The 13,001-nt window shown below is 34.7% G+C and overlaps 1 protein-coding gene across 1 annotated transcript in view; it reads left to right on the forward strand.

The window, feature by feature from the left end:
• CF2H8orf34 (chromosome F2 C8orf34 homolog) overlaps positions 1 to 13,001 on the forward strand; it is a 401,924-nt gene that overhangs the window by 314,687 nt on the left and 74,236 nt on the right.

A 13,001-nucleotide genomic window follows, 5' to 3' on the forward strand; every position in this document is an offset into this window, starting at 1 on the left:
TCGATTACAGGTATACAAGTGAGGCTGGACTTAGCTCTTTCAGCAATTGGGGAAAAAGATTTGAATAAGTTAGGAAAAACTAAGTTCTGCTTATTAACTGCTGGTTTGTGCATGTGAATATTCTAAAAGATTATGAGCTGCCATGCTAACCTTCATTATGTTTAACTATACACATCTTGATAAAAATCATATGTTTTGCATATCCTGAATGTTTACATATAACATAAGCTTACTATTATTGGTTGTGAAGTCTTTGTGATAGTTTTTGCTACACTGTGTCTCTTCAATAGGGTAGATTGGGAGAAAACCATTAGGTTTAAGATTTTCAATCAAATTTAGTGTTAAAAGAATAAACACAGAAAACATAAAATCTGCATGTAAATTCCAAATATAAAGTTCATGAAAGACTTTAAGTTGCTATCAAAGTCTTGCATCATCTTAAATTTAATATTTAAACTGGGTTTATACACTACAATATTCTCCTCATTAGCCTGCTAAGGCAGCTGTAACAAAGCACCACAGACTTGGGGGGGCTTAAACAACAGAAATTTCTTTCTCACAGCGCCGGAGGCAAAAGTCTGAGATCTGAGTCTTAAGATTGGTTTCTTCTGAGGCCTCTCTCCTTCCTCTTAACTGATCTCCAGATATTAAAAGCTGGTAGCATCTCTCATCTGAGACTTTTTTTTCTCAGCCAAAACACAATCTGTTCTTTCAACAAATTCTTACACTGTAGTTTTCAAAGATTTCAGTACCTCTGATACTTTCTCTGAGCATATTCCTGTTTGCCAAGCTCCACTGTGAAGTGTTGGTTCTGCCACAACCAAACCCAGGGTTCCGAATAGTGTTCCCACATCAGAAAGTATCACTGGGGACGCAGTTGATACAAATATTATTTTTGGATTATAATCTGGGGTTTTATTAACTTTTTAAAAAGGAACTTTCTGGCATTTATAAAATTCAGAATGTTTGGATAATCTCATGATGACAAAGGCATGTCACCATTCAGGTGGTGACAATGTTTCATTCATTACTGTTTGCAAACAGTTTTTAATCATCTGTGAATTTTGCCAAAGTCCAGGTATCTCCCTCATATGTAAAAGAATGCCACTAGACTCTTTTCCTAATCACTTTCTAAAATCAAGATAGATCCTGTCCCATAGTATTTGGCTTGCCTACTAATCCCTAATAACCCAAAGGGGTTATTACCCAAGTGATTTCAAACTGACCCTGAGAGATTTTCGCTTTCTTTTCACAGTGCTCACAAAGTGCTTTTCTAATGCAAAGATTTGTTCTACGCCAATTTAGCTTGTTTTCACTTATCTGTTATTAGACTTTGGATTCTTAAAGATTCTACGATTCTATTTAATGTCAAAATAACTAATTCTTTTGAGAAGTATGCTTTTGAGAAGTATTTATACATGTAAATAATACATGTATAAATTTATATCAGGACCCTGAACATAATTTCTACTTGACAGCTGCTTTTATTACGAAGAAAACATGGATTACAAAAAAAATTCAGATGATACTTTAGAAGCAAAATCCCTAAATAATATTTTTTAAGATTGTATTTTTGGTAAATCAAAGAGAAAATTGTGGCTTTATCTAAATATTAATGGAGAATTGGAAGGAAGCTAAACTTTTTTCGTTATTACCGTAAGAAATGCAAAATACTTCAAAGCAAATTTTGAGTCACATCCTGTAAAAATATAAACATGCCACAAATGTTGAAATCCATCTAGAGTAGTTTCAACACATGCTGTCTTATTTGCTAACTTTCCATGTTGGGCATTGGATATTAATAAGTAGGTAAAAGACTCTTGAAAACTGTTTTCCCCAGTGGCTTAACTTGTGTTTAAAATATTTTGTGAATATTTGAATGAGGTAAAGGCAACATTTGGATTTACATTTTTATCCTCCCCCAAATAAACAGGTCATTTTTTTGAAATTTCCCTTTCCTCCTCCTCCTTCTGCATTCTGAAATGTCTCTTAGCATATGTACATGTTATGAAGTTTAAAGCTAGATGTGCCAGATAAATCTATTTATTAAAAATGAACCAGCAAAAAGAGACTCTTAGGAAGAAAATACCAAGCAGCAGATTCTGATTATGGCCTTTAGCTCACAAATAGAGTACAGACATTTTTTTTAGATCAATGATCCATAAAGATTTAATGTCAATGATTTTTTAATTTCACAATTTCTATATCTTTCTCAATCTTAAAAATTGTATTTTGTTTTGAAAGTATGAAACACATATATGAGTCTAAGGAGAAGATGAAAAGATAATTTAAAAAGGCATTTAACATTCAACATCTTACTTTTTTTTTTCTTTGTAAATCTCTTCTTTAACTTATTCTTTAGTCAATACTGATCAGCCCATCATGAGCAGATTCCCATAAGATTTTATGTAAGTAGACATCATTTCCTAAAGTAGAAGAAAAATTTTAGAAAGGACTCCTGTAGGGAAAGTTTTCAGGAGGTACTAAAAGTTCTATTTTGAGTACATTTTCCTTGTGAAGAGCTTCATCTATTGATGAGTTATGTTTAACTACAATGATAGTAGTAATAATAATGCTACCACATATTTCTACAATATTTTTTGTTAAGCATTTTTACATACTTAATATCAATCGTCTCTGAATTTTGCAAGTCCTTATGTATGTAGGATGGACAACCCTTCAGTGAAATCAATAGTACTCTAAGTTTTAGGTGAGTATACCGAGCTTCCAAAAGATCTGGTGATTTGTCCCATGTCACACAGAGAAGACAGAACTGAGACTTCTATTTCCCAGTGCCTCAAACTCTCATGGAACTTGTCGCGTCCGTACAGTAACTAAGGCTCTAGGGTCACTATTAAATAGCACATATAAATATAGAAAAGATGAAAATTAGGCCATTATCAGCCACCAATATCAAAGGTAGAATTATTCATTAGATTAAGTAGATAGTATAAAAGTAGAAGTTTGAGGTACCGGATCATGACAGGCAGATTTTTTATAATATTTATATTTTTTAGTTTATTTATTTATTTTGAAAGAGACAGAGAAAGTGTGAGCAGGAGAGGGGCGGAGAGAGGGACAACCAGAATGCCAAGTTGAGAGCCTGGAGCTTTGATATGGGGCTCGAACTCATGAAACTGTGAGATCATGATCTGAGTCGAAATCAAGAGTGGGTCGCTTAACCGATCAAGCCACCCAGGCGACCCCATGACAAGTAGATTTTTATGAGTGGAAAGGATCAGTAAGTTTGGAACATAAAAGACTAGTTTTGCTTGGGTCCTTACTTACCGTAGGCGTCTGAGAAACCATTGCAGCATGATAAGAAGCGGGATCTTAATATTAGCGGGGGACTTGGAAGGAAAGGGAAAGGCAAAATAATAACACGTTTCAGAAAACATTCTTATGACAAACTTGATTCAAAAGTGACACAGGTGATTCTGGAATCATCTGGATTAGAGGCAAACTTGGATTACTTTTGATCTTGACTAATATTGTGCTTTGTTGGTTAGTAAATAAAAATTTTTGTTTAGTGATGTAGCGACAAGTGGATGGTGTCTCTCTGTCTCTTTCTCTTCATTGATTCTTTCTACTTGCACTCACAAGTAGTAAGGTGTAGACTTGATTGTCTGAAGTTGAAATATCCAACACATACCACATTTTCCCTATATCTCGTGAATATGAAGTTTAAAAAGAGTAAGTTTGGGTTAGATGTAAATATGATTCTCTTTTGATAACAACTATAATTGGAAGGCATGAAGATAAACACATGCAGACTTCTGGTAACACATACAACTGATGTACAAATTCGGAAAAGAATTTCGATAAGAAGAACATTGTTCTAAATGAATTTCTTTTTACTGGAAAAAAAATTAGGTGAATCAGTTGTGGTCAACAACACTTTATTCAGCCAATGAAGTGCATAGGTAGGCAGAGTTCCACCAGCATTTCTAGTCCCTGTCTGATTGTTAATTAGTACCGTGGAATCTTCTTTCAATAAATCCTGGGTGCCCTTGGGAATTACGTTAAAAGAAGAATTCCACTACATACATGGAGTACTGATTGCTGAGAATGAAAGGAAATTTTGCAATCTGCTAAAATCTTATGACTTTTTGCAATATGTAGGTTGCACAAACACCTTTTATTTCTCCGCTCTAGAAACCAACACACTGTTTTCAAGCCAAATAGTGTGTGTCCCCATGGAGATTCATTCCTTTTATCCCATTTCTTCTTGCCAGATCTTTATTTCTTCTCTCATAAGACATGCCAAAAAAGACATAGACATTTAAAAGATATAAAATTATAAGATTACCATGTAGACTTAACAAGAATTGTACCAGTTGCTTTCCAGTATAAACCACAGGTAAGAATATTTAGGGGACCATTAGACAATTTCTTTATGAATTTTGATACTCCTACTTTCTATCTTGTTTCTGACTAATATTCTTCCCTGCATGTAACCCTCCCTTCAGGAAAATTTCATCTTTTCATTCTTTTCTCAACTCGACTATTTAAATGTTTCCAGTAAACGTCTTCTAATTCTTTTTCATACCCAAGTATAATTTCATGATAAATAAATATTGTTACACATATTTTGGAAGGTTTATAATTCTGTGTACATTGATTTAAATAGCTGGTCAATGGAAACAATGTTGAATGAACTGGCTAATGAACATGTTGCAATTTTTTCTCTTATTATGTGTGGAGAAAAAATAGACACCAAGTAGCATTTATGGAATTAAGACTAAGCAAATTTCAACTGTACTCTTGCAAAGTAATAAAGAGAAGAAATGGATGTCATTATCATCTCTCCAGATAGAACTAATAAGTTAGGGTGGATTTCGTCTCTTGAAAGATACTGTGGACAAATTGCTGGCAACTAATTGTAGCAACGAATTGTCTGCTAAGTAACAGCAATTAGTACGTGTTTTGCTCAACTCTGTAGGATTTTTACCATTTCTTTTTTCTTCTAGCCTGGGGAATTTTGTTTGGTCTTTATCATCCACAGATCTAGGACACCAAAAATACTGCTTAAAATTAAGTACTATAGTAGGAAAGTTATCTGACTACATTTTGGAATCTAGTGAGATTTTTTCCTTTTGACATTTCAGGTCTGTTGATTTCTAACACATTGAAGATGGAAATATTTGCCTAAACCTATGCAAATATTATTTTTTAAAACACTTCTATGAATTTTTAAAATGTAACTTCTAAATGTTACATTGGCATTGGGGAAAAAATGGCCTAAGATGATAAATTATGACATAATAATTGTTAAAACATTGATTGTTTTAATTGTTTAATTTTGTTTTTGAGATAGTTGGAAGGAAGAATGACCTAATATGCACTGATGTAGAGCAAGAACAATTGATTTCTAAGCAAATCATAGGCATGCTGTTAATATCCTGAGGTCTCAACCCTCAATGAGTCCACTAATTCTTATAAATATGATGGGCAAAAGAGAAAATACATCTTGGCATTCTCAGTATTTTGACTTTATTGCTAATTCTTTTTTTAGGGTGAGAGTAATTTATAAAGTAGCTAGAAATAACTCTAAATATAACATCTACATAGAAAAAAATGATAAAACTTCACTAAAAGATATAAAAATGACCTAAATATATATATAATGTTGAGTGAGAAGATACTATAAAAACTAGCAATTTTCTTAAATTTTTACATTTAATGCAACTTCAAAATCTCAGCTTAATTTTCATAAACCTTGATAGATTCATTCTAAAATTCATAGAGGAAATACAAGGCCCAAATACCAAAGACTGTATGGACAGAAAAGAGTGATGAGAGTTGACCGGCAACACCAGAATTAACTACCGGTTCAGGAATAGACAAGGGGACCAATGGAACTAACAGACAAACAGCCCAAAAGGCTCATAGCAATATAGAATTTGCTAAATGAGACGGCTGACATTATAAATCAGTGGGCAAAGCGTAGAACATTCTACAATGCTGAGACAACATATATACAGGGAAAAGATGATACAGTTTAGAAATTTACCATACTTAAATCAAAATCCAGAGAGATTAAAGGCACATTATTTTTATTCTCAAGTTAGATAACTAGTGTTAATTCTTTATTAAAATGATTGCCAACTACTGAAAATTTCATTTTATTGGGGTGTAAATAGACTGAAGAGGAAAAAAAACAATATGGATTATGTTTGTGTAGTGAGGTAAAAACCCTATATATACTCTGATTAGGAAATGTGCAGGGTGTGTGTTGAAATGGCCTATTTTTGTGCGAAACATATTAAGTTAATATTAAGTCACTTAGTGGAGATTAAAAAAAACAGGAAGATCCCCCAAAAAGGTTTTCATTTACATATCATCTTCTTCTTCAGCTAAGAAAACTACATAGATTGCATAAAAATGATTGGATGCAAACTGCTTCCTACAAAAGCTTAAACATCTGTGGGCTTCCTTTCCCTCTGAACCACAGTGATCTTACCAAGGTCATTTTTTTTTCTTTTTTCTTTTCTTTTTTTTTTTTTTTTCATATTATAAGAAGTGGTCACATATAAAGTTTGAGTGTCAGGAATGTGCTGATTCAAACTGAAAAAATACTATATATTTTGCTATTATGTTGACCTAACATGATGTATATTAAAAGAGCATTAGGAAAAAAATTTATTTTAGGCATTACGTTTGAAAGGATCTTGACTGTTGGGTCATACTGAATGACCATCCCTTTTTAATACAGTGAACTCTTTTTCTTCTTTTCCAAGCATCACAGATTTTTAAAGAGATTTCCAAATGTTAATAAAATATGAACATCAATCACAGCATTCAATGTGCAAAATATTTTTCAGCTACAATTTGCTTTAACTTTCTGGCATCTCTGTTACAGTTTTCTTTATTTCAAACTTGTTTATTTTTATTTCAAAAATATAATACTATTTATTGTATAAATTCTGGAAAACCCAGTAAAAATATAACTTAAAATCCAAAATCATGACATATAATGATGAATTGTTATGTTTTAGTTTTCCAGAATTTTTAAGCATGTATATGGGTAAACATGTCCTATCATAATAGGACTGTAGTCAACAAGCAACGTTACATTCTTCTTTACATAACATAATGACAATAGTCTCACATAAAATTCTTTGTAAATCTAATTTTACTACCTGTATATTACTGTATGCTTACCTGTTAAAAAAATTTTTTTAATGTTTATTTATTTTTGAGAGAGAGAGGGGAAGAGGCAGAGAGAGGGAGACAGAATCTGAAGCAGGCTCCAGGCTCTGAGCTGTCTGCACAGAGCCCGATGCGGGGCTCAAATTGTGAAATCATGACTTGAGCTGAAGTTGGATGTCTAACCGACCGACCTACCCAGTTGCCCCTATTCTTACCTGTTTTGGTATCAATTAGATCAATATCTGTATCTTTTTAAAGTTTAAGAATTTAATTTTAGTGTCAAACCATAACACAGAGATGTTATATTTGATTTAATGTTAGATTTTTAGTCTGATTATGCCCAACTGGTTTGTCCCAGATTGATGATGTTCACGAACTAGTGATAGATATGTAGGGATCTAGGCATTCCAGGCCTCCTGGTAACTGTTTTGAGGCCCATTCAGCTGCAAACAGACTATTCCAGACTCCACTGTGTGTTGTACAAGTATTATTTTCTATGTTTGGTTTGATGTGAAAAGGACTGAAAACACTGCTTTGGGTCACTTCTGAGATTTTGGGCTTGGACATAATGCTTTGGAGACCAACCATGCACAAAATCGTCAGTGTCTCAGTGTTTTCTTCAGGCCAGATTCTTTTAAAATTTTTAAAAAAAATATTTATTTATTTTTGAGAGACGGAGTAAGACAGAGTGCAAGCAGGGGAGAGGCAGAGAGAGAGACACAGAATCCAAAGCAGGCTCCAGGCTCTGAGCAAGCTGTCAGCACAGAGCCCGACATGAGGTTCGAACCCACAAACCATGAGATCATGAGCTGAAGTCAGATGCTCAACTGACTGAGCCACCCAGGCGCCCCTAACTGAGGCTAGATTCTCAAAAGAGTATGAACTATTTCAGGTTCTTGATGCATAACCAGAAAAAGTCCATTTGCCATTTTAACCAGAAATCTCCAAAACCCTTAATAGAATTAAGTATGCTCATGAATAAACAAAAAATTCACAAAATCTATTTATCATACTGATAAATGTAAAATGGAACATTTTTGGTCCTTAAAGTTAGATTTCTTTGTTTACTAGTAAATTTCTTTGATTACTAACGGATAATTTTTATATATATATGTTAGACACATGTGATTTCTATTTTTTATGAATTATTTTTCTTTGCCATTGACTATACTTCTTTTGGGGTGTTTGTTTTCCCGTTGACTTATTAGTATTTATTAGACATTAAAAATAATGACTTGTTCCACCTTATATTTGTGGTAAATATTTTCAGTAATTTTTTTTGCCTTTTAATGTTTTCATGATAGTTCTTTAAATTATACTGAAGCTATACTTTTTCTTATTTCTTTCATTCTTTTTAGACATAGCTCTCCATTTCAGTATTAGATAAACATTTACCTAAAAGTTATTTACATTTCCCCTGAAATTCTTTGTATCAATTTTGAGTTTATTTTGGTGGTTGCTGTGAAGCATGGATCTAAATATAGTCTCAGACAACATTTGCTAGTGTCATTTGCTTTTGAGAACCATCCCTTTCTAATTAGTGTGAATTTTTTCTTTTCACTTAATTCACTAGGTATAATAATATCACAACTAGTATTTATTTAATTTTAATTTTTGCCAGGTACTTTATAAATATTATTCCTCATTCTTTGCCAATAAGTCTTAATTATTTCCCAGCTGACAGATGAGGAGACTAAAATTTAAGATGTGATAATTTGCCTTGGGTTTCTCAGTTTGTAACCCAGCAAGCCAGGATTTTATTTGCCCCAAATCAGGGTCTGCTTACAACTATTCTACCACCTGGGCCGGGGAGAGTTAGCCTCCGTTGACTTGCATACTATTTTTGTTTTAGTTATTGTAGCTTTACATGTTTTAATATCAAAGAGATAATCCCCTCACCTTCATTCTTCTTTTCCAAAATCAAAGAATTTAACCATCATATAATAACTAGCCACTCTTTATCACACCTCTGAAACATGCCTTTTGTACTTTTAAAAATACAGATTTAGGGTTTTGATCTTTTTTTTTTATTTATTTTTTTTCTAATTTTTTTTTTTTAACGTTTATTTATTTTTGAGACAGAGAGAGACAGAGCATGAACAGGGGAGGGGCAGAGAGAGAGAGGGATACACAGAATCAGAAGCAGGCTCCAGGCTCTGAGCCATCAGCCCAGAGCCCAACGTGGGGCTCGAACTCACAGACGGTGAGATCGTGACCCGAGCTAAAGTTGGACGCTTAACCAACTGAGCCACCCAGGCGCCCCTAGGGTTCTGATCTTTTTTTTTTTTTTTTTAATTTTTTTTAACGTTTATTTATTTTTGAGACAGAGAGAGACAGAGCATGAACGGGGGAGGGGCAGAGAGAGAGGGAGACACAGAATTGGAAGCAGGCTCCAGGCTCTGAGCCATCAGCCCAGAGCCCGACGCTGGGCTCGAACTCACGGACCGCGAGATCGTGACCTGAGCTGAAGTCAGAGGCTTAACCAACTGAGCCACCCAGGCGCCCCCGGTTTTGATCTTTTGAGAGAAGTTTGGTGTATCCTTTGCCAGAATATAGGAACCTACCAGTCAGTTTCTGCAGAATATTTAGTTTGCTTATATAAAAAGCATTTCACCAATGATTTTTGCTGTTTCTGAAAAAAGCTTAAATAATGTTTATGAAAATCTTATAAATTAGAGACAGAATTGATATCTTAACATCCAGTTATTTTGTTCAAGATATTGGGACATTTTGATTTGGAAATAACACAAGTTTTTTTGGGAAAAAGGGAAGCTGAGTAATTCGCAAATAAATATCTCTCTGTGATGTCACAACTATAAAAAGGTATTTGTATTTCTTAAGCATCATGAGTCAGATGCCTGTATTTATTTTATTTAAATCTGAATTTCTAGAAATTGTCATTTTCTTTTTAAACTTTATGGCTTTTAATATTTATCAAGAAAGTATTTGCATTTCAATAGTAATACAGCACACATGTCATAACAGGAAATTTCTAGAAAGATTGCTTAATCAAAGAAGAAATATAAAGGGTTTATTGCCTAAGGAGACAAACTTTAAATGACGTCAAGAAAACATAATCAAGAATTAGCAGGCATCTTTACTTGGAAACCACAAAAGTTGAGAAATATCCATGTAGAGTCTACTCTTCAAGAAGGGACAAAAATATCCCAGTCTGGAGGAACTGCAGGCCAAGGACAATAAAATGAGAGTGGACACTACTTCAGATCTTAGACATACAAGTCATTTATCTCTGCCAGGGACGCCATTCCTTTCCATTTGTCTCTTTCCTGTGGTTCCACCACTTGAGGTCAACTTGGGGGAAATCCATAATGCTTTGGTGGATTTGCCTCACTAGATTGCATTTCTGGTGGATCATAGGATGCATGAACTCTTCCTGACTCCAATTTTGCTTGCAGTCTTTTCCATGCTCAACATATCCTCCACCTCCAAATCTCTTCTCTTTTCATTTCTTTCTTTTGACCAACCACCCTTGTCCTTGGTAGAGATTTCTTGCTACAGATTGCCACCACTGTTTCTCCCAGTCTAATCTAGGAAGCTGGCAACCATTCTAGATTCCACTGTCTGCATCAATCCTGGGTCAGGGAAGTCACACTCACCATCTTAACCTCTCTGCACTACTCGGTGTGAATTTATTTGTCCACATGAAAGTCCATCCCAAGAATTCTCCTCTGGCAGGCAGTGGACTACAAACCCTCGAGGAGGCCAGGTCTTTCCACTTGAGACTCACTGCTATAGATATTGACTGTTATGTAGAAGGGAAAACTGGTTGAAAAAGGCTAGCAACTCTCTTAGACTGTATTTCCCTTGAGAGCAGGGACTCTGGCAATAACCATGTGAAATGCTTCAGCTTTATTTACATTAGCTTACTTAAAATTGTATAGGGGTGCCTGGATGACTCAACGGGTTAAGCGTCCAACTCTTGATTTAGGCTCAAGTCATGATTTCACTGTTGTGAGATTGAGCCCTGTGTAAAGCTCCATGCTGGGTGTGGAGCCTGCTTAAGAATCTCTCTCTCCATCTCCCTCTGCCCCTCCCCTGCTTTCTCTCTCTCTCAAAAAAAAAAAAAAAAAAAAAAAGTGTTAGAATTGTATAACCACTCTGGGAGGTAAGTTTATCTCCATTTTTAGATGGAGACACTGTCTTATTGAAGGTAAATAACTACCACTAATGATGGAAGTACGATTGGAACCTCCTATAGACTAAATGTTAGTATCCTCTCAAAATTTATATGTGGAAACCTATTCCTCTAATCCCCAATGTGATGATAATTGGAGGTGGAGCCTTTGGGAGTTATTAGGTCATAAGAGTGGAGACTTCATGAATGGGATTAGTGCCCTTGTGAAAAAGACCCCAGAGAGTTCTCTTGCCCATTCTGACCTATGAGGACACAACAAGAAGACAGCCATCTGGGAGCCAGGACATGGGCTCTCACCAGACAACACACAGAATCTGCAGGTACCTTGATCTTGGACTTACCAGTCTCCAGAACTATGAGAAGTGAATTTCTGTTTATAAGCCACCTAATCTATGATATTTTATTAAGATAGGTCAAACGGACTGAGACAGGACCCAAAAGTGGGTGACTGTGGCACTGCTGGAATTCAAGTCATTTCTTTCCACTTGTTTTTGGAGGCCAAGGAGCAGGCATTAGTGCTTAGGAGAGGACCATTCTGGCCCAGTCTCCTCTCTAGTGAGAGCAGTTCCAGGATTATCTGTTTTATACATAAAACTTTGGTGTAACATTTGTTTTGAAAATGTGACTTGTCCTGCTATAAACAAACTTTGAAAATTACTGTTTAGATTATTCAGAAACTTGAGTATTTATTTTCTCGTAGAGCACTAACATTAACATCGAGCTATTCCTTTTACATCACGTGAATGTTTTGTCTTTTTTGTTAAACACTTTTGAGGGCTCAAGGATTGAGAGAATTATAAAAGCTTTTTCTTCACAAGGAAATTCATATTAGAGATTTTGAATGCTTTTAAAGTCCTGGAAAAATCATGTTAGGTTTGGTCAAGTAACAATGAAACACATTGAATTACATTAAGCAGAAGAATCGTAAACTTTTTTAAGACTGATAAAATGGGATATGGGGCAGTTATAATTTCTTATTCTTTGCATTATTTACAAGTATGTCTGATGAATTCAGTCCTCATAGAGTTAATTATTTGACTGCATCTTTGAATTAATCCTCAGTTTGAGGGAAGGAAAAGAAATAAGACCACATAAATGCAGTAAGTCATGAACAAATGAAAATGGTCAGAAATTCATGAGGAAGTGTTTTATACTTAGAGACTGACCCTCATCAATCTTATCAGTTTTGTTTTTAATGACATTAAATTTTAACTATCTTACTCCTGATCCAAATTTTTAAAGCACCAAATTTCCACTTTACCTTCTTTTTGTGATACTGCTTATTTATTCAAATTTTGTCCATGGGGGCTTTTTCTACAGAGTGGTTAGTTCGTGACCTTAGAGTCAAGAACAGCTCTGTAGCATTTAGGAAAACCTCCTTATTCCACTGTTGACTGGCTTCCTGCTGGACAACAGAATACTGATGTTCTCCATTTCTTAGACTAGTGACTTTTCCATACAGCTGTTGACATAAAAGGAAAGCAAAGAAACTTACTAAATCCTCTTTTATATATTGGAGGGTCAAGCATAACATATTCATTTTATCTGTGGTTTTTTAGTCTTTGCTCAGCCATGATGTGCAAATGTCAAATAAATAGTTGACTTTTGATGTGTTTTCACACAGCAGTAAAACAGACTGTAACAAGGCAAACTTTGTCTTTACACATCTCTGTAGCTGGATTTCAAAAATCAG

This window comes from Panthera leo, chromosome F2 (genome assembly GCF_018350215.1).
Source record: "Panthera leo isolate Ple1 chromosome F2, P.leo_Ple1_pat1.1, whole genome shotgun sequence".
Lineage (NCBI taxonomy): Eukaryota > Metazoa > Chordata > Mammalia > Carnivora > Felidae > Panthera > Panthera leo.